This window comes from Mustela nigripes, chromosome 15, assembly GCF_022355385.1.
Source record: "Mustela nigripes isolate SB6536 chromosome 15, MUSNIG.SB6536, whole genome shotgun sequence".
Taxonomy (NCBI): domain Eukaryota; kingdom Metazoa; phylum Chordata; class Mammalia; order Carnivora; family Mustelidae; genus Mustela; species Mustela nigripes.
The window spans coordinates 13,802,390-13,829,319 of NC_081571.1; the positions used below are offsets into that span (position 1 = coordinate 13,802,390).

General features: G+C 40.2%; 1 protein-coding gene across 1 annotated transcript in view; it reads left to right on the top strand.

The window, feature by feature from the left end:
* FRY (FRY microtubule binding protein) overlaps positions 1-26,930 on the top strand; it is a 439,393-nt gene that overhangs the window by 99,634 nt on the left and 312,829 nt on the right. The window contains exon 2 of the mRNA XM_059378057.1: positions 3,238-3,410. The gene's annotated coding sequence lies outside the window, so the exon portion shown is untranslated. The remainder of the gene's footprint in view (positions 1-3,237; positions 3,411-26,930) is intronic.

Consider the following 26,930-nt stretch of genomic DNA (forward strand, 5'->3'; position numbering starts at 1 on the left):
GGGAGGGGCGGGGGAGGGGGAGGGGAGAAGAATTCCATTTTTGGCTTTTACTATAAAGCGGGAGGAGGTGTGGATTTAACATTATAATCTCTGAATGTTCTCATGTAGAGCAAACCAAGCTACATTTTCTGTGGTTGATTATCATTCGTGTTGACAGCCAATTTAAATATTTTGAAAGGAAAGTTTACTTTTTTCATGTTCACAAATTTAATACTACTTTTAAATAAATATTGTCCTTTGTTTTCACTGCCCTAAAATTTTAATAATAGCAGATGCAAGCTGTTCCCACTTTTCTCTTTAAGGAAATATACTGAAGGAGCTAGAATCATATCTGTTTATATTCCCTGCGAAGGGAGACTGAGTAGGGCTAGAAAGGGCTTCATTAGAACACATCAGGAACCCACCAGCCCCCCTCCTACATCATTTAAGGATTAATGCTGCCTCTATAGTAGGGTGGATTTTTCTCCCCCATTTATAACTTAAATCTCAGGAAAATACAATCCTTTAATTAAGTGCATTTTAGTATGAAGATCCTGAACATGGGTACTTTATTATTAAAGCAAATCTCTGAATTCTTCTGTTTTTTCTCACTTTCATCTCATAAACTTTCAGACCTACCGACACCTCAGTGACCGGGAGCAAACCTCGGTAGGGCAGCTGGACCAGCCCTCAATCATATAGTCAATGCAAAAGGAATCTGCTTTAAAACCAAGAATTATTTCAGGAAGATGGAGAAAGACCTTTAGAATCCTTTCAGATTTCAGATACGCTTAATAAAGCAGTACAGTGTTGGAAATGAAAAGCATGGACCTGAACAGGAGCTTTGGAGCCGGAGAAAATCTATGCTCAAGTCTTCCCTTCCCTAATTCCTAGACATTTGATTCAGGGCCTCAGTTCGCTCATCTATAGAACGGGGTGATTAGGAAGAAGCAATGAGATAGTGCATGTGGAAGCCTTAAGCAAGCAACCTAGCTGGTATTAAGCATGCAATAAACAACAGCTATTATTAGAATGCATTTCAGATGCGGAGGCATTTAACTCTATGCTTCCAGCCAGCGCCTTAAAGACAAAGGCAAAATTATACGTGCATACCATGCAGGTGTACCTGTTACACACTGTGTGACAATAATACTCTTTCTTGACCCTCCCATTTCACCTCACACGCAGTCTTCCTTGGGCTTAGGACGCTACCATGAATTAGGACAGAAACAGTCACTGAATAGCTCAAACTTCTACTTGTCTGCTGCTGTATTTCTCTTCTCCCTGGCAGCATCCAATATTTGTGCCCCAGGTCGCCACCCTGCTGTGTATTTGAAACGTCAGTGTTGGTCTTGAGATTTTGGAAATTTGTTTTCTGTTATTAAATCGTGATCTCAGAGTTTAAGAAATAGTTTTTACTTCTTTGCTAGAAAACAATGTATTTTCGATAAGCAGAGGGAGAGTCGAGCAGTCTCATGGGCTTCTAAAAATAGTTTGGTACAAACCACTCATTGTTTTGGAGTTCATGATACATTTCTACCTGACAAAATAGTTCTAAGTCCTGTGAGGGAAGTGGTGTAGGAGTTTCTCAGAATTAGTAAAATAACCTGATAATCTAATATGTAAATACAATTCCTGGGTTATAATTATATGTATATTTGCTGGATCATAATGACATCCCTGATCTGGACATAATTGTTAAAAAAAAAATGCCTTTCTCTTCAGAAAATTTGTTGTGGTTTGAAGACCTGTTGTCAGAAGGGCATAAGGAGAATAGAGAGGACAACTTCTCTTAGCGTGGAGGTGTATGTTTAGTCAGGTAAAGACATCCAAATTCCGAATTTTAACAAATAGTAAAACCTATTTGACATCCAGGAAACCAAAGGAAATAGTGATTTCTAGACAACCCTGAAATCCTTCATAATATTATCTATCTACTGATTCCTAGCACTAGGAAGAGAAAAGGCAGATCTTATCTTCTTTATCTTCTGACCCCTCATTGCAGCCAGACAGAACAGAAAAGAGGTGTGAGTGTGAGTGTGTGTGAGTGTGAGTGTGTGTGGAGGGGGTGGGGGGAGAGTGAGGAACAACAGCAGAGAGGGCACAGCCCTGGGGCATGGCTGGAGAGAAATATCAGAGAGTTATGATTTCTGCACAGTCAGTTAAAGAAAGGAGTGCAGAACATTTCCACATAAAGAGAGCAAGGAAGCGGGAAGGGAACAAAGGATGCAAAAATGCAAAACGCGGAAGAGATAGAGAGCAAACATGTAAGAGAGGTCAGATGCTGGTTTTGCTTGGACCACCAACCCAGCGGACGGCGATAGCTGAAAACAAGGCAGAGAGACCTGCAAAGATAACGTTTCCTTTTTATTTGTGGAGTGGAGGCCAATCTCACTTCTCCCGTCGCAGTGTGTTTGCTAGACCTCTGACTTTGCAGCCAGACTGCAGAACTTCGGGAGCAGTCGTCTGCCAGGTAGAGCACCGGATGGAAGGGCGGGTCGGGGAGCAGCGCTGGGTTCCCGGCACTGCTGCTCTGCTCCAGACACACCCACAGCGGGTTCCTTCCTGACCATCACCGACCATCTCTCATCTCCTTCTTGCAGCCAACTTCCACTTGGCTGCCTGCCAGATAAGGGATTTCATAAAGACGGATGTTTGTTCTGTCTATGGGACTCGAAACAAAAGGGTACGAGGGAAGGTAAAAATGTTTCCCCGAAACTTTTTAAAAAAGTGTGTAGTAAGAGTTTGAGAAGTAATACAAGAAAAATAAACTGAACTAAAGCTTGAAAAGAGTTTGAGAAGTAATGAGGAAAAAAAAAAAAAAAAGACTCTCAGTTTGTGTGGGTGCCTCTTCTTAGGTGGTAAGTCGTGTTTACTCTCTGGCCTCGCTGTGGCAGAAATGCCCCACGAACCTTCACACTTTGTAGGACCATCTGCAGGAGCACGCGCCGGGGTGCCCGTGTCCTCTCAAATTCCCCGCTCTTCCGCACCTAATGATTTTTTTGGGATCTCTCCTCCCCTGTGCTATTAACTGTTGAAAGGAGGGGCTACTTAGTAATTCTACACCTGTTCAAGTCCACGCCTATCCACTTGCTAAGCTTCCCAAACAAGTGCGGGGGTAAAGCAGCAGAACATCGGAATCTGGGGCTGTGGCGGCCGTGGCTGCTGCTGGCTTGGAGTTGGGCTTTTTAGGTTTTTGTTCAGAGTCTCGAATGTATCTCTTACGATGGCAGTTGATGACAGCAATTTATATTCCAGAACGAAGAACAAACTAAATTCGTCTCAAAATGATTATAAATCGTCAAGACGGAGCAGCCTGCCGCCTGAACTGCTCATAGGAAATGACACTAGAGGGAGACTTCAAAGAAACTTGAAAAATTTGGAACCCATTCACCTGAGGCGCCCAAAAAAGAGACCTTCCATATTTCCAGGTAGGAAATGTTTAAGTTTATGCCTGCCAGTAGGGGGAAAAAAAAAAAAAAAGACTGTATTTCATTTATTACGATCAGCTGTGTTACATTTAAAATTAACTTGGGACATTTGAGAGCTTAAAGTCGCCAAATAAATATGTTTGAATGTAAAAAATAAAATGACTCCTCGATCTGAAAGCACACCTATCTTCTTCCTTTTCTTTTCTTTGTTTATTGTAACATCTTTAAGGATCTGTAAATAGGCAGCTATTTTGTTACTTGTCAGTTGCAGTGGGATCAAGGATCAAAGGAACTGCTTTGCTTGCAATCTGGAAGAATTCCATGCTGCATTTCATTCTCTGGCATATTTTCTTTATTTTGCAAGATTATTGGATTGTTGAGTGAAGCTGATGTTTGTGTGCACCAGAAATTAACACCATTAAATACTCAAATGCATGCTTCAAATTCCTGTCTTGCATCAGAGCCTAAAACCATTTGTAGTAAAGGGCTCAATTAGACAATGTGGATGGTGAACTGTATTACAGCACGGAAGACTGAGGGATCTCAGTCTGGATGAAGGGACTCTCCTGTCGGCTTCAGGTGTCCATGCTGGGATATTACATATGTGTAGATCATTTCATGCTTATGATAGTGACCCCTAACTAAGGTATCACTGGAGAGTGATCACTGGAGAGTCTGAATTATTTAGTCAATTTCATTTCAGTGCTATTTGCATTGGAATTTCCTGGAGAAACTACAAGTGGCCTTTTTTGTTGTGATTGATCTAATGAGAGTCTGGACAGAGGATAGATTAGACCCAACTGCCAATGACCAACTCTGTGATGCTAGAAAACAAAGTCAAAATTCAATCAGGTTTTGCTTCATAAAAATGGAATTGACTTCCCCTAACAGCTGAGTCATTATCCTGCTTTAGGAAGTAGCTGGGAGATGATTTAGAAGTATGGGGACTCAAGGCCACAAGCTGAAAATTACATTTCTGAAGCAAGCTGTTGTTTTCATGAATTTCTTCTTGGTTCAGTGATGCGGCTCTGGTGTCAAACTCTGCTGCAGAAAAAAGCGAAGCCCAGACCAGAATGGGCCAGAGGGGTGAGTCTTGTAGTGCAAATGAACAGACAATGTGAAAAATGTTGTAAGGATAAGCACAGAGGTGTCTGATGTGTCTAAAAAAACAGCCACTTTCTGTCTGTTCTCTTTGATCCCAAGGCCCCAAGGAGCACAGGACAACCTTGTCATCCTGAAGTGGCCTGAGGGAGCAAATCCTGTTGAATTGGTTTGCTAGCATGTCTTTGGGAACATTCTCCCATACCTTTTCTTCCCCTTCTGCCTTTTGCTCTCTTTGGTTTGACATCACCTGGGTCCGTTTATGTTATGACGCATCCTGCCTTCCTTTACCACCACCTGCACTTACTCCGTGAAGGCTTCTCCTTTCCCCGAGCACCCAGACCCCGGGGCCTCTCACCGCCTTCCGCCACAATTCCCATTCGTCTTCCCTTACTATAAAGTCATCTCACTCTGGGCTGTCAGCTACAGCTGCAGAACTGGAGGAGTACTCTTAGCTTGGACCTCACAATGGTTATCCTTTCTGAGATCTTGAACTGTCATGATTAACAACAGGGTGGTGTTGTGAAAAGGGCCCTGTGCAGAGGGGAGCTGAGTTCTAGTCTAGACTGTGTCCCTCGGTGGCTGTGTGTTCTCTGAGCCACCTTTCTGACCCTGTAGCCTTTAAGTACATTATTTATGTCTGCCCCCCTTTCTCCCCTTGGGGACCATAGCAGGACATAGGCTCTTCTCTTCCTTCCAACATTTCACTCAGGGTCTTCAAATGACAGGTGAGAGAATCACTTGGCCAAAGTCCGGACAATACTGGCTACTTGATGTCTACATTCCTCTTTGATTAAACCATGACTCCATTGTCACATAGGTCGTCCTAATTTCCTTTTGCAATGGATGACTGCACATCCCACCAACGCTCCTAAGTGTCACCGAAACAGAAATGTACATGGATTGTGATGACTGTTCTCACTTTCTACTGCTATGTAGCTACATGTAATGAGCCAGTGTGATGTATGTGGGACCTGAGAGTCAGAGAAACTCAGCTGCATCTCAGAATTAGCAGCTGGCAAAACTAGGACTCAGACCTGGGTATTTCTTCTCCGGTGTTGAAGCTGTTTGTTCTCGATTACACTGCACTCCCTTGTCAACTGTTGTTGTCATTTGTCTGATGAGATTCAGGACTGGAAGACATGTTAGCGTGCCACTTATGTTCACTCTGACTTATGAATGCACAGACGTACATACCCTCCATCTCATGTCTCGTGTGCTCAGTCGTGCACTCTACTGGTTGACTGGGTGATCAACTCATCTGTTTGTTCACGAATTATTTGTTTAGTTCTTCCACTGTGTTGGGAATAGACTTTCGAGACTCTATCTGCGTAACACCCTTCTCTTCTTCACCCATTTCTCCTCTAAGGGCCATCTCCCACGCAGAGAGTCATCCACTGAAGATGCAAGTCTGGGGTTTCATTCCCTTGAACGGAATTCTTCAGTGGTTATCGCCATTCTTAGGATAAAGTCCAAACTCCTTAATGTGAAGTATAAGAGACTGCATAACCTGGCCACAGCTTCCTGCCCTGCTTCTCAACCTTCCCCTTGCATCTCAACCAACTCAGTCAACTTCCAACCCCCATGGCCCATCATGTTTCCTCTTCTAGAATACCTTACCTGCATAGTGTCACCTAATTCCCACATAAGCCTTAGGTGTCAGCTTGACATCCCTTTTTCTAGGATTCCTTCTCCCCATCTGGATTGGGTCCACTCTGTGTCCTTCTCCTCTTTATAACACCTGGACTTTTCTCTAGCACGGCACTTACCACACCGTATTGTAATTGTCTGTTTACCTGTCTGTGTCTCCTACTAGCTAGTGAGCCATAGGCCATATCAGTCTCTTTCACCATTGTATCCCTAGTACCTATCACAATACCTGGCACAAACTATGTGTTCAATAAATATTTATTCAATTGATTCAAAATGCACTGCTCTGAATTAACTCTTGGCATACCTTGTTTTCTCGGTCTTCTTCCAGACTCTCTTCATGCCATTCTCCCTTACCTCCCAGCACACACACGCGCTCACACACACTTACATTCCTATTATACCCTGTGCTTCATTCTCCACCTGGGCTTCAGAGTCCAGCTAAAATCTTCTATCCTCTGCAATCACCTGCTTTCTTCCTCTGGATTCTTTGTGTTCTCCTTTATGCTTGCCACTTGGCCTCAGTACTGCATAATGCTGTGGGGGGGAAAAAAAAAAGAAAGAAAGAAAGAAAGAAAGAATGAATACTTCCTGGCATTTTGTTTAGTTGTCTTAGGTTCTGAATGGGTTCAGTGATCACTTTGTCACTTTGGGGCAACTGTTAAATTTTTGTTTGGATAGACACTCTTGGAAAATAGGGACTGTATCTTATATGCTCTTGCATGGCCCACTTGTCCAGGAGAGGGAATTGCACATAGTAGGTGTTCAGTCAACATCTGGTGGTTAATTAACTACTTAGCCATGAAACTGGGTCCATTCTGTAGGGCCTGAGTCTAGCTCCAGGAAAGCACTAGTTGGCAGCTAGAGACTGTCACAGGGGAAGATCTTTATACTGACTTCCATCATTTTAAGAACTCCTAGTGGGGGAAAAATGCAGATTTCCCTTGCCTCAGTGTGTAATTCCCTCACTGAAACATATGTGAGGATTCTGCTCTACACCAGGACCTTGGGGAGATAGCAGAAAATACCAGTTTCTGGTCTAGGGGGACAGGAAAGAATTTTCCTGGATTGGTGCCTTACATGTTGCATAGCTCGGTAAATGTCTCTTGAACAAAGGGACTCAGAGCACTGAATCATTACAAGGAAAATGATACGCTTAAAAATCATATTTACACACAAACATTAAATACTAACCATTTTTCCCCCATTAAAGAAGCCTCAACAATAGAACGCTAGTTCAAGCTGAAGTTCTGCAGTTTCACCAGGGTCTTCCCAGGTGCAGTGTTGAGAGTGTATGTCTCTCGCAAGCCCCAGCCCTGGTCTCCCCTCCTTCTGAAAGAACTCCAGGGGCTCCGCAGCAGTGGGCTTCTGCTCCATGAAAGGAAGGGGAGAGAGAGAAGTGGGCCTAACATAGACTGTATCCATCAGCATGTCAGATTGAAATGAGCATCTGCGTCTGCACCTGGAAGCTGGTGGGGCTCAGGTGCCAGGTGTAATGGGCCGTTCCCTCAGCCCTCTTAAGCAAACAAGCTGGCCTGTATAATCAGCTAGTTCTTAAAATATCTTACTGATTTTTACAATCATCTGCTGTGAAAAGCAAGCACTCATCTGCTTGGAGGAAACAGGCAGTTCCACATACTTCCTCATTGCTTAGTCAGAGGACAAGCGTGGTGGGGACAGCTTAGGGCCAGAGGAGTAGGGGACTCTGGCCAGCACTCACAAGGCAGGTACAAATCTTGATTCTCATTTTTAGCTTAACTTCATTCAAAACGCATGCTGTTGTTGTTGTTGTTTTTTCAAATTCACAATCTGAAAAAAAGTCATTCAGAAACATAGTAGTTTTATAATCAAAGAGATTGTGAACATTTCTAAAGGACAACCGCTTTTCTCATTTTCTTGCCGAGTGTAGGTTTCTACTGGAAACACAAGTTAGCCATTAGAACGATGGTACGGGGCTGTTTTCTGCTCCCCTTACGGTGGCCAGAAGGAGACTGAAGATGGGCAGTTTGATTCAGTAGAAGACAGTCAGCAAGCATGCCTCTTCAAGTATTGTGTTCTCTGTTAGGGCTCTATCACCCCGGAACCCTGCTGAGTAGTGGCTTTGGTAGGGCCTTCCAGGGAGGGGGCTCCTTAGAGATGTTCTATAAAAAACTGCATGTTCCGTTGTCATCAGGGGCAAATAGGTTCAGTGGCTCCACTTGGTAATGACAGGAAGCATACTTCAGATGCCCCGGTATTCCCTGCAACACCCACCAGCACGCTTTGCATATGCTAAGTGCCTAAGAGATGGCGAAATAGTCCAGCGAGGTGGCAGACATGCAATAATAAATGTGTCATGACTGCTCTGTGGGCCACACCCCTGTCCACCTGATCGGGTAACTTCGTCCAGCAGCTCCTTCCAGAGTATATAGTGCTCAGGGGCCAAAGCATAGGAAGCCTTAGAAGCAAGAGTTTGGGGGCACCTGGGTGACTCAGTCAGTTGGGAGTAGGCATTTGGCTTGGATCATGATCTCAGGGTCCTGGGATTGAGGCCTGCCTCGGGTTCCCGGCTCAGCGGGGAGTCTGCTTCTCCCTCTGGTCTTCCTCTGATACCCTCCTCGCTCATGTGCTCTCTTTCTAATGTATAGATAAAATCTTTAAAAAAAAAAAAAAAAGCAAGAGTTTGAACTTCTTTTTTTGAAGATTTTATTTATTTATTTGATGGACAGAGGTCACAAGTAGGCAGAGAGGGAGGAGGAAGCAGGCTCCCTGCTGAGCCAAGAGTTCCATGTGGGGCTTGATCCCACAACCCTGAGATCATGACCTGAGCCGAAGGCAGAGGCTTAACCCACTGAGCAACCCAGGCACCCCTGAACTTCTATTTTAGTCAAGGAATTTCACAAAGTAAATATCTGCCTCCCAGCTGGGTTCAAGTTCAGAGTGACTGAACTTGAGTGACGTCACTTGACCTCTCAGAACTTATTTCCATCTCTGAAATGGGAATGAAAACACCAGTTTCACAGGTTGTGTTGAACTCCAATGAGATAGCGCATGACTGTGAAATGATACATATAACTGCGATTGCGGTTGGGTTCTTATTCTTTGGTGGTAGTAAAAGTGTGGTTCTTCCTAATTAGTGCTTTTCTGGTTACTAAGTGGGTAGTAGGTATGATTGTAACATTTTTGCAAATCTTCATGGTTGGCAAGTCCTCCGAAGTTGTTATTTGGACCCTCTCCTAAGGTAAATCCTATATAATGAGACACTAGTAAAAGACCCATTAATTTTAAATTTCTCATAAAAAGAGGAGGATGTGGAAACCCTTCTTTGTGATTCAACATCCATGTATTTTCTCACCAGGAATCATTAAACTTGAATGAACTGTCATCTAAAGCCTCTGAAAATTGTTTAAGATTAGAAATATAATTGTCAGGGTTTTACAAACTTATGTGTAGCCCTATGGTGTTTAATAGTTTTGCGGGTATAAGGCCTTGCTTTTGGAGACTCAGCCTCTAACTCCTTTTTAAACTAAAATTTGGAATAGGAAGGTAATTGATATGCACTTATGATTTTAAAAAATTGCTTCTACTTTTGTATCAACATGGACGAGACTGGAGGAGATTATGCTGAGTGAAATAAGTCAAACAGAGAGAGTCAATTATATGGTTTCATTTACTTGTGGAGTGTAAGGAATAACATGGAGGACATTAGGAGAAGGAAAGGAGAAGAGAATTGGGGGAAATCGGGGGAGACAAAGCATGAGAGACTGTGGGCTCTAAGAAACAAACTGAGGGTTTTGAAGAGGAGTCGGATTTGGGGATGGGTGAACCTGGTGGTGGGTATTAAGGAGGCACGGATTGCATGGAGCACTGGGTGTGCTGCATAAACAATGAATCTTGCAACACTGAAAAAATTAAGTAAAATTTTAAAAAAATGCTTCTATATAAGATTATGGATGAACTCACAACTTGAAATTAATCTTAAATATTAGTTTAGACTTCAAAAAATTCTGAGGGTCAACATTTAACATTTTGACTTTAAGTATCTAACAGTATTTATAGCATTTCTTATTAAAAACTACTGGTGCAACAAAAACAGGTAACCTGTTTACTTAAATAATCAAATTTATTTATTGGATAAGTTTATGCAAGGGGATGAAGTTTTGTTTTTATTTTGCTTTGTTGTGTTTTCCAAAAAGAAACAAAAAAGCCTCCAATGAGATTATGAGTGGTAAACTAGTTTTAAGGAAAACAAAAATGCTGAGCCCGTAATATTTATATACATGATTTATAAGCAAGGGGGAATATGTTTTACCTTTATGCAGGGACAGATAGTGCACTCAGCATAAGGGGGAGGCATTAGATTTATACTTCTAAGTCAGGCTTTTCTCTCGGTTCTAAAAAAGAATAAAAAATAAAAATACAGGTTTCTAAATTCAGGATTTACTAAGTATATGGGAAAGTGGCTTCAACATATCTGTTCTAAAAGCAGGTACTTTCCATTTATTGATATACAGTAAACATATAACTTTACAGATTCAAGCGTTTCCATACACTCTTCTCCCCGTTTTCAAATAATACTCTAAATATGTATTCCCATCTAGATTCATGAAAAGATTACGTATGCTTATATCCATGTAAGTTGGTGTTTACTCGATAAACTTTAGTGATGATTTTTAAGCATTTTTTATCTGTTTGCATAATGTATTTTGTTCCTATTAATGACATTTTTTTATTATGTTCAGTTAGCCCATGTATAGTACATCATTAGTTTTTGATGTAGTGTTCAGTGATTCATTAGTTATGTGTGACACTCAGAGCTCATCACAACACGTGCCCTCCTCAATGCCCATCAGCCTGTTTTGATGAGCACTGAGTGTTATACACAGCTGATGAATTGTTGAACACTTCCTCTGAAGCTAATGATATACCACTTGTTAGCTAATGAATTTAAATTAAAATATAAATTTAAAAAAAATTAAAATATAAATTAAATAAATAAAGTACTTTCAACAGCTATTTAGGGTGGAGATGGCCCTCTAGGTAGTCAGTTATAGGAGAAACCACCATACCCACATGCTTTGCTCCCAATACTTTGGGACTATCTACCTATCAAAAGGATGTTTGCCTTCAGAATTTAATTAGGATATCTCCAGGTTTTCTTTAAGATCAAGAAGAATGTAGATTTGGGAGCAGGGGTTACAAAATGAGATGAACTAGGTAGTTATTTCCTGGAGGTGTGCTCATACAAAATCTCATGACAAGATGGCCAGAGTATTTTTCAGTCATGATTTTAAAAACTTTCCATCCCAAGTAGGTTATGCAGTTTAACTTTTCTTGTGTTGAGCTGCTGATTGTCAGACGTATCTCTGAACCTCCTGGAAACATCAGAGGTACATCCAGTTGGACCTCTGAACGTTCCAGCATCCAGAGCCCAGAGATGGGGGCCACAGGATAGTCATTAGATCGGGTTCACTGATGGCGCTGCTCCGCTTTCAGATGTCACCCTTCTCTCCCCCCCTGACATGTAGGAGAGACTAAAGGCATCTTAATGAATCATCAATGCTAGAGGGCATTTTAGAGTAATCATGGGCAAGAAAGACACAATTTCAAGAAACTTTTCTTAGTTTTAAGTATTGAAGTAGATGCTTAAGGGTAACTGGAAGATAGACATGGGAAAGACTACAACATCTGTTCAAGAAAAATCTGAACTCTCTTGCTAAGGGAATGTCTATTAGGTGCAGAACACAGTGCAAGGAGTGGGCGGTGGTTAAGACATTGATACATGGCAATTTGTTCTCATATCTAATTTTTTGCCAGGAGAGCAGGGCACATTAATTTGGACACTCAAGCTTCTCTGGCAACCAGTACTTAAAACTCTCTGTTGTCACAGCTGATGGCCATACTGACACCATGTCATCTGGCCCAGAAGCTCTAATTGGCAATGAAGCATCTCCCAACAGGAAAGTCCCAGGGAACCTTAATTCTCCTCTTCCTCCTCCTCCTCAGTTTCTTTGCTGAGGCTTTGTTCCTTTTTGTACTTTGCATCTCTTTTCGGAGCCCTCTAAAAAACAGCCAGAGGGGAAGAGTCTTAGGGTGACCGTGTCTCCATGAGGCTCAATTCAGCAAGGTTTCCAGTTCTTTGAGATATTTGGACTCCTAGAACGAGAGGAATATGAACTTAACCAATTTAGGGCAGAGTGTGGTGGCCAGGCTACCCATCTCCAGGTCCTAACCTTTGCTCAGAAAGATGGGATAAACACCCAGCCACCTCTTGAGTATTTCTTAAAATAGTACCAGCATGTAATGAACTGAATGTTTGTGCCTCCACCTCTAAATTTATATATTGAAGCCAGAATCCCCAGTTGATCGTATTTGAAGACGAGGCATTGGGAGGCAGTTAGACATGAGAGTGGGACCTTTATGAACGTGCTTAGCGCCCCTGTAAGAAGAAATGCAAGAGAGATGATCATTTTCTGTCATGGAAGGACATCGCAAAGGCAGTCAGCTAAAAGCCTGAAAGAAGGTCTTCTCCAGATCTCAAGTCAGACAGCACCTGACCTTAGACTTCCAAATCTCCAGAAGTGTGAAAAATGAATGTTAGTCATCTAAGCTACCCAGTCTATAGTAATTTTAAGGCAGCCGAAACTGGCTAAGCCTCGGTGCTTCTTAGGGGCAGCCAAATGGATGAATGAGGAGGATTTAAGCCCTTAAGAATAAAAGCTTGGAAACAATACAAGTAATATTATAGGATACACAGAAACATCTAATGAACAAAAGTTCATGAATATTGTACGTTATACTTAAGGTTGCACAGGAATTGCATTATTCAGATGGAGGGTCAGTTATACCTACTGTACTTATTTTCTTTCATTATGGAATCACATGCATCTCAAAAGAAATATTGCCAAATATAATTAATATTAACAAAGATGCCCCGAACGACTACCTGATTATTTAAATAGAAGGCATTGCATTTTTGGAAAATTGTCAATATCCCAAAGTTATGACCTCGCACTTTGTCTTAATTTCTGCTAAATTAGGGCTTTGTTGTTTCAGAGATACCCATACTGTTCAGTCAGTCCTTCTTCAGCAAAAAGTAGGGGACTAAAATCTGCATGCTTCGCCAAGCTTAACTAATACCTATAATGATAGAAGCCATTTTATTGGCAATAAATTGGCTTCTGATTCCTACACCAAACACTCCCACCCCCACACACACAAACATGGATGGGCAGGAAGAAAGGAAGTGGTCCAGGATGATATTCTTCATAAACAACCTGAAATGAAAACAAAAAATCTGTATAAAGGGGGGAGAATTGTAGCAGAGGAAGGGATGGAGAATAAATCCATCAGGAATTTCTTTAACGTGCTCAGCAGAGGGGGCTTAAAAAAGGAAAAAAAAAAAAAAAAGCAAAAAGAAAATAATCGGATATCCACATATACAGTCACTTCCCATGGCAGGGAATATGTGAGGTGGTTTTTATTTTGAAAATACCACTTCTATGGACCAGGCAAGATGACTTGGGGGTATGAAACTGGGTTTGGTGTTGCCTTTGGGAAGTGGAGCAGCGCCCTAAATGTGACTACATGGTTACAAAGAAGAGCAACACGTGTGTCATGGTTGATTTAGAAGGGTTTTTTCTTAAAGTTTCCAAACATTGAGAATTGTGATGTGTTAACACAGGATTGAATCAGGTGAGCTAGGGAGAATAATTTTTTCTGTTTCATCCTTTCCCCCAAATGGCAACAAAGGATTATAAAGCAGCAACCCAACCACTGCCTCTGGGGGATTTATGGGAGAGTGGATCAAGTGCAGGGAGAAGGTGGAGGAGGAGGAGGAGAGCGAAAGGAACCCCCAAAGAGTTGATTGTCTTCTTATTGTCACGCTCCTCCTTGAAAGCCTCCCTAGCTCCGTCTGTACATTATAGCTTTAAAAAAACAGTGTTGGGGGCGGGGGTGGTGCCTGGGTGGCTCAGTGGGTTAAGCCTCTGCCTTCTGCTCTGGTCAGTGTCTCAGGGTCCTGGGATCAAGCCCTGCATTGGGCTCTCTGCTCAGCGGGGAGCTTGTTTCCCCCTCTCTCTGCCGGCTTCTCTGCCCGTTTGCAATCTCTCTCTCTCTCTGCCAAATAAATAAAATAAAGTCCTTAAAAAAAAAACAGTATTAGAATCTAACTTAATTGTATTTAGACAGCAGAGATATAAATTACTGATATATGAAATTTTGTTTTCAGACAGAAGTATGGCATTGCAGGTTGCTCTCATTACATTTGAAAATACAGTATGTACTTCAATCAAAAAAGAAAATACGTTCTGTAGGAGTAGGTGAAAAATCTATTCCAATATCCACTATATTCTTTTAGAAGCTAGAATAGAGTGGTATAGGTCGGGTTTTGCTTCTTTAAAGTATGGACATTTAAGATGAACAAACACTATAAAACAGATTAGTATGTAAGAGTTGTGCACAAAGTACAGATTAACAGCTGACGGGGATTCTGCCTTTACCCGAGAATGTCTATAGACCCCTAATTTCTCATATTCCGCAGTTATAATCTCAAGGTACCATATTACATGCCTTGGTGTTGCCTTTGGGAAGTGGAGCAGCGCCCTAAATGTGACTACATGGTTACAAAGAAGAGCAACACCTATTTAAATGTGGTAGGCAACACCTATTTAAATGTGGCATAAAAAGCTATTGCATATTTAGGGACTAAAATAAAAGTTAGAAAATTTCTGGGCACCTGGGTGATACCCAGATTTCACCTTAGGTCATGATCTCAAGATGATGAGACTGAGCTTCATGTCAGGCTTGGTGCTGGGTGTGGGCCTGCTTAAGATGCTCTCTCTCTCCCTCTGCCCTGACCCCTCCCCTCAGCCTGGCTCATGCACACACTCTTTTTCTCTCTCTAAAAAAGAAAAAAGAATACATATATAGATGTATATTGTATTATATATAGATAAATATTACTATATATAATTAATATATATGATAATTTATATTATAATAATTATAAATAATCTATAAATATATAATATAATATATTGATATAATTGTAATTATATTATAATACATACTATATAAATATAATTATTATATATCATATATTATATATATATTTTATATATATAAAATTTGAGAGGCAATGAATCTCGTTCGAAGTGCCAAACATCCCTCCAGTCAACTTTTTTTTTCCTCCAGTCAACTTTTAAGGAATGTAATTAGGTGAGAAACATATCTCACTTTCAAAAATTTTTATTTCATTATTGGGAAAATAAAGAGAAGTGCACCCATTTTTAAGTCTTTTTTTTTTAAGATTTTATTTATTTATTTCACAGACAGAGATCACAAGTAAACAGAGAGGCAGGCAGGGAGAGAGGAGGAAGCAGGTTCCCTGCTAAGCAGAGAGCCCAATGGATTCCAGGGCCCTGAGATCATGACCTGAGCTGAAGTAGAGGCTTAACCTTCTAAGCCACCCATGTGCCCCATAAGATGCTAAGTTTTAAGTTCATCAAGCTTCAATCTTGCCAACTCTGAACATCATTAAGCTATTTCAGTTTATCATCATGGTTGTTTTAACCAATGATAGGGCATCTTGAAAGCCTGTAGCATTTCCTCAAAAGTTTAATTCCCTCTTGATTATTGATCTACTGATATGCCATTGAGTCCAGGGGATTCACTATTTTTTCAGAGCTCAGACTAAAAAATGCTTGTTGTTTGTGCAGTTGAAGAACCCGGACAAGGAGATAGCTCATTTGGTAGTGAGCACAGTAGAAAACTGCAGAATTATTGAATTGGGGGCCTGTGAGAGAAGTCTTAGAATCTGATTCACAGCACTTGTGTCACAGGTAAAGAAATAACAGATCACACAGACAGCTTACATTGGGTCTTCTGCTCCTCTGTCTAATCTTCATGATAGCACCACAGAAACTCTACGGTCATTGTTTATAGAGAGAGTGAAGAGAAAAATGACACAACTTTCCTTTCCACAGAGTGTCAGAGGCAAGCAATCCATACACCAACCTGCTTATTCAACCTCTACGTGTCCACCATTTTGTACACTGTGGTGATGGGGCTGGTGGACAGGTGAGGTTGAAAGTTTTAAAATGTACATGTCAATCACAGTTGGTAAGACTCAGCTGGAGTAGGTGGGAGTGAGTCTGATCTCATGCATGGCATTAAGATTTCTGCAGGCTTTATTTTTTATTCTCTCTTCCAGAGATTAAAAAAGACACAGTGTTCTTTGATGAACAGACTCAAGTGAGAGAGAACATTTCAGTTTAAGGTAACTTTAGTTCAAGGAAGCACGAAGGAAACCTGATTCTCAGGGGAAAACCCAGACCCTATATAAACATTTCCTTTCTAGGGGGAGAGGATCAAGGGATATGTTGCTTTTGAAAGGGAAAGTTCTCCTGAATTTCCAGTGCCGCGGGGGACTGAGATTTGCTCCTATTCCCTTATGACACTGAGGAAACTGAGGCATATGGAATTTCGATATTCATTCAACACAAATGACTTTGATTTAATATTAGATGACCCTGTTCTTTTTTTTTTTATTTTTATAAGATTTATTTATTTATTTGACAGACAGAGATCACAAGTAGGCAGAGAGGCAGGCAGAGAGAGAGAGAGAGGAGGAAGCAGGCTCCCCACTTAACAGAGAGCCCGATTTGGTACTCCATCCCAGGACCCTGAGATCATGACCTGAGCCAAAGGCAGAGGCTTAACCCACTGAACCACCCAGGTGCCCCTAGATGACCCTCTTCTTTAAAAGCTTTTACAGCCACTCCTGCCCCATGAGATTTTTTTTTTTTTTCCACTGCTTACTCTATCAGTATTCTTCAACCTCTAGTTATTTTGGTGGCTCTTTTCTCCTTTTCCTCTCCCCTCTATCCTTTTAAATTCCTTCCTACCACCATGTCCCCGCAGTTTTATCCTCTTCTCGTTCTATTATATAGACCAATTCTGATCTGTCCAGCTCTTACCCCTAAGCTCTTCTTTAGGCCTTTCATTGAATATCCAAAGCCAATCAAGACGCTCATCAAAATGCAAGGGCCTTCTGAGACCACTTTCGTTCAGCTTGTGGTCAGTGTGGGAGTATAGGAGAGCCACCTGCAAATCTTATTAAAATTAAATTGACATGTTAGTTCATGAGTCTGGGATTGGCATAGGAACACGTGCTTTAATAGTCAAGATTTGATTCTGATAGATCTTTAGCTTGTTCTTTGAGAAACTCTGTAGTCTAATTAAGATTCATCCCCTACAAAGGCAGTTGGATGGATAGTAGGGGTTATTATAGAGAGGATTTTTATTCTGAAAAAATGATCTGGGAAGACCCACTGTGATTAAACATCTCCCCATCATTCTATTGCTCAGCCCATCCTATGATATAAACCAAAGATCACTCTTGTTAGAATCTCTGTCAGTTAAAACTTTGGTAGACTCATTAGCAGGGGATAAGACTCATATTTCCTGTCTTAAGAGGATTTCTCTTGTCAGAAACATGTTTGTATTCACTTGAACAGGCTCGGTGACCCATGTAGCTAAGTCACATAGAGGACAAAGCTTGCTCTGGGACAGCCCAGGGGACTTTGCTTACCATCTTCCGATGGTGTTTAACAGAGGACAGTCTTTTTTTTTTTTTTTTTTAAGATTTTATTTATTTATTTGACAGAGATCACAAGTAGGCAGAGAGGCAGGCAGAGAGAGGGGGAAGCAGGCTCCCGGCTGAGCAGAGAGCCCGATGCGGGGCTCGATCCCAGGACCCTGGAATCATGACCTGAGCCGAAGGCAGAGACTTTAACCCACTGAGCCACCAAGGCGCCACTAACAGAGGACAGTTTTAAAGGGTCAGGAAGGAAGACCATTTGGGGTTAGAAGTTCCTCATTGTTTTATAATTTTAATATCCAGAGTAGTTTGTGATACGTTTGTATTCATTAGGTGGCATTATTGAATAAGGGTAACTTTGTTTTCAACTTGGTTTACAGTGTAATTGTGTCCCTTTTAAAAAATAATTTAAATATAAAAATCAGAAATTGAGCAGAGGGTCATTATAAAGTATGTAAATTGTCCATGTTATAAATTAATAAATTCTCTTCTAATGCATTTTAAGTAATTTGTTTTGCAAAAATGTGGTGCACACTTCTCAGAAAGATATCAGCTCTGTTGTGTAAAGAAATACATATATCTATAATATTCCTTCTAATAAGTTTACTGTCTTTTTCCATGCTGTCATCTTTTTACCTGTATTCTTAGCTGTTTGAATCAAAGAGCTAAATTTTCTATTTTTGTATTGCCCTGGAACGGTTATCCAATGATTTTGACCCATAGTACGTGCTCAGGAAAATGCCCCCAGAGCTGTGCCATACTTTCCCTCTTCCATTAGCTGTGTGTGAATCTAGGTAAGTAATTTAGCCACCTGTGTTTCCTAGAATATTCCCTGTAATGTAGAATCAAAATAGTAGGCACTGCCAAGAATCTCTCCTATTTTAGGGCCCCTCTCAAGTTTAGAACTGCATCTCTGAAGTAGTTCTCTCCTCCATTGGTAGATTTTTCTTCTATAAAACATTGAACCCCACTTTTTAATTTTTTTTAAAGATTTTATTTATTTATTTGACAGAAAGAGATCACAAGTAGTTAGAGAGGAAGGCGGGGGTCGGGCAGGAAGCAGGCTCCCCGCTGAGAAAGAAGCCTGATGCGGGGCTCCATCCCAGGACCCCAAGATCATGACCTCAGCCAAAGGCAGTGGCCCAATCCAGTGAGCCACCCAGGCACCCCCCCCCCTTTTTTTTGATAGTGCATCTCTCATGGCGTCTCTGCTTTCAGAATCTAGCCTCCACTTGGGAGCATGGCACTGAAGGCCCAGGAATCCTCCCAGTCAGGCCCCTGCTCGGATGAAAGGCTTCCTGCCTGCCCCTGCCATTCCAAATGCTGCTCCAGCCCCACTGACCACTGGCAGCTCACTGGCCTGCTGGCCTTTCCCTGGTGTGGGTCTACCCACAGCCTTCCTCATCTGCCCACCATGCTTTTCTCTGTCATATTCTATTTCAGGGTTGAACTCAAAGATCACCTTATCCCTCAACCTGTTCCTAACCCCCAGATAATTTAGTTGTCTCCCCTTTTGTCCCCTGGGTCTTTGCATATTGTACTATTATAGTATTTCATTCTGTATGTCTATTATTATCAGCATACTCTCTGCCCAGGCTGCAAGCCGTTTGAAGGTGTAAACCATGAATGAATGAATGAATGAATGAATGAATGAATGGGTGAATGCTTTGCCTGTCTTACCTGCCTGGTTTGTCTTAGCCATCAGGAACAAGCACAGAGCTGAATGATTTCCTAAGAAGCAGTAGTCTATTCTTGTATTCCTTCCCTGATAAAACTGGTTTCCTGTCTCCACCTCTCTTATCACCCAGACTTTGGTTATTTTACTCTTGCCTTACTATATCCCTGTTCGACAAGATTTTTTGCTTATATTATTAGCTACTTTAAATCCTTCACAGATTTAATGAAGTGATAAGTTTCGTAGAATATCCTCTGAGCATTATCTGAGGTAAATAAATGTTTTTCCTTCAAGGGCAGCCTCCTTTTTCCACTTCTACTTCCCCACTTACTGTATCCTGGGTAAAGCCCATGTCAGCTCATCATGTGTCTGTCCAATTGCCTAATAGTTTTGAATCATCATTCTTTATTAATTTGTTTCGCTTCAGCATACATAATTGCCTACACTTACTTGACAGTTTCATTTTGACTCATATAGATCTACAAGCTCAAAACTTGGTAATGCCCTCCCCTTTGTCTGGTGTCATCAGGTATGCGGCAAGAGTGGGGACTCAGATGGTGTTTTGTGCAAACAGTACGGAAGAGTGAGGTAGAAAGAAAAGAGACTCAGCAAAAGGAAATCATAAAGTTGTCAGAGGATAAGACTGAATTTCCTAAAATTATTACTATACTAACAAGTATTATGTAACTTTTGCATTCAATAATTGAGTATAAAGTCTTATTCCTAAGAAAGCTGACTGAAGTGGTGGTTCTTTGATGTATAGAATGGATTGTTTACCTGATGAAGCAGCATAACACATATCTCAGGAATAACCAGCTTTACAACTGACAGCAAACTCCTTAGGGCAAAGACTTTATATGTTTGGCACAATTACACTTATTGTACACCGGTGCTGTATAAATATTTAATAACAGTTCCTCCCACACCTATTCCTGGCAGGTCCAGCCTTCCTGACTTGTCATGTCCATAATCAAATATGTATTTCCACGTTAATCATTTGAGGTGTGGTGTGACTTTTAGGCTGGTTTCTCTGGGATGGTGCCATCTTCTCTGGGCTTGCTGTGTGCTCTAGGTGACGGGGATATAGATAATTATCTATGAATATCAAACAGCACTCTCTTCTTTTCCTTGCTTTAGCAAATCTCTTCATTTTTTGAGATTGGTGACTTACGGAGTGAGCTAGATTTTCTCCCGAAGGTAAAGCACTTTATTTGAGTTTGCCCTAGGACCTGGGCTTCATCATCCAGGCTGTATAACTGACTATAACATTCTGACTTTGTGCAGCTCACTCTGCCTCTCAGGGGGTCAGCTGGCGCCTTTGAAAGAGATCTTCCTGGGCTATTTGCAGATGTTATTTCTGCCCTAAATTCTACCGTACTGCCTAGTTCCAGATGTAGTATCTGTGCACATTTACTCGGAAGAAATAAGTGAGTTCACTTGTCCATCTTTCTACTAAATTTGAAAAAAATATATGCTATTACTTACTTGATCTGTTGTCTGATTTTTTTTTTCTTTAAGAGGAATTTACCCAATCTTGATTACGCAGAGGGGAGTCATTGTAGCAACAGATCTGAATTCCAAAATACATACATGTAGAATAACCTAGCTATTTAATTATGTGCATTTTAAAAGAATAATAAAATTTAAAGTAATCAGAAAAAACCAGAATCTACTGGCTCTGGGAGACAAAGGTCTACTAATTGTGTGATTGGATGCACTCTGTCCCTTGGTTTCTTTCATCAGTAAAATGAGAATCTTATTTTTCTGTTTACCAAAGAACAAGAAAAGCAGTAAAGACATTAAGGTCTATTGCAGTTTGAAGACTCTCCATTGGCAACTTTCCGTGTAAAGACATTCTACAGTCTGACAGGGCCAATTTCCTGACTAGGGGATTGCCTGCCCCTTATCTGCTCACACTTTCTCTTTCAACTCTTCTCTTGACCTTTGCCTACATTTCCTCCAGTCTGGAACTACATTCTCTGCTCCTGCAAAGTTTTACATGTTGTTGTTGCAGCAGCCCTCATCAGCCTACAAAATGATTTAATCTGTTATTTGTTTCCATTAACAGCTTCTTCCCAAGGCCCAAGTTTATCTGCCAAAAGAGTAGTAGTTAAGACTAAAATTCTTGTGCAAACGCTTTCAGTTTTACTCACCTTGTCTTCCTCTCCTATCAGCAAATTCCCAGTCTGCAGAAGTTTTGTTGGTGCACACTGGGGTTTCCATGGGCCACTCAGTTAAACTGGAAGATTCTTTGACCTAGGTCAAGATCAGGATCATTTCTACCTGTAGCCATTTTTACTTTCATGATTTTTTTTATTTTCATTTTTTAATTTTATTTTTTCAGTGTTCCAAGATTCATTGTTTATGGACCACACCCAGTGTTTCATTTCATGATGTTTAAATAATGGTTCAGGGAAGTGAACCCCAGTTAGGTTATTTACCAGAGGAATATGGAGAGCTCTGGTTTAGTGAAATCTTCACTGTCAGATAATCTTCAACACCTAACAGTAACTTCTCTGCTTCCCATTCAATGATTTATACCAATGTTAGTCTCACATTTAAATTACTAATATTATATATTATCATGTGAATACGACCAGAAGCATCCACTCTGTTTTTAAGTTCTGTATGTCTTATTTATCTTTCTGAATGCCTTTAAAAATGTGTACTTCTTCCATGGAGTCCCCAGATACTAATGTTGGCCTTTCCATCATTCACTAGGATCACCTTACCTAATAACATTTTCATTCCTAAATTAGTAGATCTTGATATGTTTATTGTTATGATTATGTGTCCATATTGACTCTTCTCCTCTACACCCCTCCCCCCATGGCTGTTATTCATAGGAAACTTACACACTGGATCATTCATTCATTCATTCATTTACTTATTCATTCATTCTGTAAATGCTATTTGAGTACCTACTACCTCTCAGGCAATGCCCTATTCCTTGCTCGTAAGTATCAGGACGTCTCTCCATATTATAGATCCATCTATTTCTCCCTTCAATTCTATCAATACTTGCTTTGTATTTTTAGGAGCTCTGATGTTTGGTGATATATTGTTGTTCTATTTTCTTGGTGACTTAAGGTTCTTAACATTATGTAATGTACTTCTTTGTCTCTTGTTAACAGGTTTTTGACTCAAAATTTATTTCGTCTGTCGTTAGTATGCCACCCCTACTCATTTCTAGTTATTATTTGAATGGAATATCTTTTTCCATCCCTTCTCTTTCACCCTATTTGTGTCCTTAGATCCAAAGTCTCTTTTAGACAGCATATAGTTGAGTCCTGTTTTTTTAATCCATTATGCCAATCTACATCTTTTTTATTGAAAAGTTCAACCTATTTACATTTAAAGAAATTACTGATAGGGAAGGGCTTACTATGGCCTGTTATTTTATTTTTTTCCTGTAAGTCTTATGGCTTTTTGTCCTCATTCCTTCCTTGCTGCCTTCCTTTGTGTTTAGTGAATTTTTTGCAGTGGCTGGTGTATATTCTGCAGCTACTTTCTTTGTGGTCACCATGGGGATTACATAAACTATCCTAATCTATTTGAAATTGATCGTAACTTCAGTTGCATATAAAAATTCTACTTATTTTTATATCTGCTCCGGCCCTCAGTTTACATTATTAATGTCACAGATTATATCTTTATGTATTGTGTACACATTAACATGGTTTTTATTTATGCTTATGCTTTTGTCTTTTAAATCCCATTAAAGGATTTAAGGAAAGAACAGTGGAATTACAAACCAAACTACAATAATCCACATTTTTACATTTGTCCATATGTTGATCTTTACCAGAGGGCTTACATACTCATATTGTTTCATGTTACTGTCAAGTGTCCTTATGTGTCAACTTTAAGGACTCCCATTAATATTTCTCATAGGCCAGGTCTAGTGTTAACTCCCTCCACTTTTGTTTATTAGACAATGTCTTAATTTCTCTCTCATTTTTGAAGAACAGTTTTGTCAGATGTAGCATTCTCAGTTCACAGTTTTCCTTGTAGTACTTTGAACATATCATCCCATTGTCTTCTAGACTGCAAAATTTCTGTTGAGAAATCCACTAAGAACCTTATTGAAGATCCCTTGTACATAATGAGTCACTTTTCTCTTGATGCTTTCAAAATTCTCTGTCTTTGATTTTCTGCAGTTTGATTTTAATGTGTCCCAGTGTGGGTCTCTCTAGGTTTATTCTACTTAGAGTTTGTTAAGATTCTTATATGTGTGTATCCGTGGCTTACCTCAAAGTTGGAATACTTTTACCATTGTTTCTTTAAATAAATTCTCTGTCCCTTTCTCTCTCTCTTCTTCTGGGACTCTCAAATGCGTATATTGATGTGTTTGATGGTATCTCAAAAGCCCCTTCACTTCTTCATTCTTGTTTCTTTTTGTTCCTCAGACTCAATAATTTCAAATGACCCATCTTAAAGCTTTCTGATCTTTTTTCTGCCTGTTAAATCTGTTCTAGAACTCCTCTAGAATATTTTCTATTCAGCTATTGTTTTATTCAGCTTTATAATTTTAGTTTGATTCTTTCTTATAATTTTGATCTCTTTGTTGATTATCTCACTTTATTCATGAATTGTTTTCCTGAATTTGTTTAGTTGTCTAGATGTGCGGTCCTTTATTTTATTGAGCATACTTAAGAAAATTATTTTAAAGTCTTTGTTAGTTCTAAGACCTGTGTTCCTTTAGGGTCAGCCTCTGGAGATTTATTTTGTTCCTTTGAGCCATGTTTACCTTTTTCTTGGGTGTCTTGTGATCTTTTGTTAACATTCAGGCATTTGAAAATCCCATCTTCTCACCAGTCCTAGGAAACTGCCTCTGTGCAGAGGACAAACACTGGTTAGCCTGGCATGAAGGCTCAAGGCCCTCTCAGCCTTTTCCTGGGGATATATCTTCCCCGGGCCTGTGCATATACTTGTTCTTCTCCACCTCACTTGTATATACAAGTGCTTTTAAACCTCTTTTCCTCGAGTTTCATCCCTGCTCCTTCTCAGAACCTTAGATATCCTTTTGTATTCCTCTACCTGAAATCTCTTGTGCCCAGGTATCCAGGGGTCTGCAGTCTCTCTCTTAAAGCTCTCACAGGCCACTGTACCACCACTGCTTCATCAGCCTCCAACCTGATATCCAAAATACGCCCACATTCCCATCATGCTCAGAGTTAGACCAAACAGAAACCAGTCCTTCCAACAAGCCAGAGTGTTGCAAGCGAGTTCCATTCTTTCCTTCTGTCCTGAGGGAGGGACCAGGAATTGGGTGGCATCCTTCTGACCGTGTCATGCTGTACTAGAGAGGGTAAAGGCAAGCAAAAAATGACACGAAATCTCCTACTGTTTTGAGTGTGGCCTTTTCCTAGGTAGGCATTCACTTGGTTGCTACAGCTTCTTAACTAGTGTCTAGAGTTCCCAGAACTCTACTTTGGTCCATATATTGTTGTTCATTTGGTATTTCCATAGGAGAACAGGGCTTGGAGCTTCCTAGTGTGTCATATTGCTGGCATCATAAGAATGACACAAATTTTTGTAGTTTAGAAAAAATAACTCTTAAGATTACACATCCTTGTATAAAAGAAGGTAAACTTCAGAACCAGAGAAACCATTAGAAACCTATACTGGACTAGGTGAGAAATGGTAAGAACCTGAAATAAGGGGTGTACATTCAAGATCTATTTAGGAGGTGTGTCTCTGAGACTCGGTAGCCTTGTGGAAACACTGGCCAGGGATGGAGAAGACACGGAATCAAGAATAGACTAAGAGATTCCAGTAACTGTGGTTTTTCTTAGTCAAGTTTCTTAACCATTCTGAATTCATTTCCTCATCTATAAAGTAGAGTGGTCTGAAGTTTAACAGAGATAACACATGTCAGTGTGTAGTATATAGTAGGCAACTAATCATTTGTTTTTTTCTCATCCCCTATCTCTAACTGATATTATCAGATTATGCAGCTTAGTGGATGGTGATACTACTAACTGAATAGGAAAAGTATAAGCCAGTCTTTTAAATCTCTGGGTCTGTTTTTTGTTGCTGTTGTTTTAACTCCTACTCTTCAGTAATAGTATCCATTAGGCAAGTTATATACAAGGAATAGTTTTGCATTTATATTTATCTTTCTCAAACAAGCTGTCCTATGTTTCCTAAAATAATTATATGATTCCCAGAATGTTCCCCTAAAATGAAGCAGGAAGCAAGGTCACTTGAGCACACTGGTTGGTTCCAGGTTATTCCATAAATTTGGAGCAAAGTAGTAAAAATAATTTGTCTCCTGCATCTTGAGCCAATGCTTTGTTACCAACTCCGAGGCTTTTTAAAAATCCTGTGAGAACTTTCTCCAAATGATTCTAACTTGACAGATTTACAGCCGTGCAAATATATGTGTGCCTCCATGATGACAGTTTGAATGTTATGTTTAGAGATTATGAAAGAAAAATAGAAAAAGGAATTTCAACTTACCCTTTTTCCCCCTAAAGTTGCTGACCTTTTTATAAAATTCTCTTTCTATAACCCAAAAGCCAAAGGGCTATCAATACTGGAAAATGTAGGTTTTTATGCAACTACTATTTCATTTGGACTATATATCTAGCTTAGCAAATCATAATGTAGTGGCTTGTAATGGATGATGAAGAATAATTTTAATACCTATTCTTGAGATTTTAGAATAATCAGGATGATGTGTTTACCCTTTGATACTTAACTGTAGTTATGATCTATGCATCAAACATTAAAAGATGGTAATTATGTATCCAGATATTCCATTCAATAGGAGAAAAATCTATTGCCTTCTAAAACATGAAAGCTGAGAGGCTGGGAAAATCCAGGCATCTAGCTGGAGAGTGATGTAAGTAGTTAGTGCAACTGTACCCCTGGGTTCTTTCCTACAAATCATACCCCACCTTCCCACACCATCAAGAAATGGAATTTTCCTGAGTCTTGAATTTGATTAATCATATTATACGTTTTGAATTATTTTCAAGAAAAATAAAGGCCATAAAACATATTAAGTAGTTGCATCTAATTATTTTCTCTTCATCTTGTTGCTCTGGTTGGTATTACTGCATGTGATCTCTTAGGTAGTGAAATAACCAAATGTGTTAACAAAATTTTACCTTCCACAGAGAAAGTAAGAATCATGGTTTTTTTTTTTTTTTTTGATATTGAAAATGATGAGAGGCACCTGGGTGGCTCAGTTAGTTGAGTATCTGACTCTTGTTTTCAGCTCAGGTCATGATCTCAGAGTCATGTAACTGAGCTCCACATCCAGCTCTGCGCTGGGTGTGGCGTCTTCTTGTCCCTCCGTCGGCTCCTCCTCCTACTCGCACTTGTGCATACTCTCTCTCTCAAATGGATAAGTATGTAAGATCTTTATGAAAAGAAGGAAAATGATGAAACACTGATGGACTTATTATAATTCCTTGTTACACAGAGATGTGTTTTTGTTTAGTAAACTCCTCTAGCTAGAAAGACACATTTGTTCAGTGAGTATGTCTTTGTCTATTTTAAC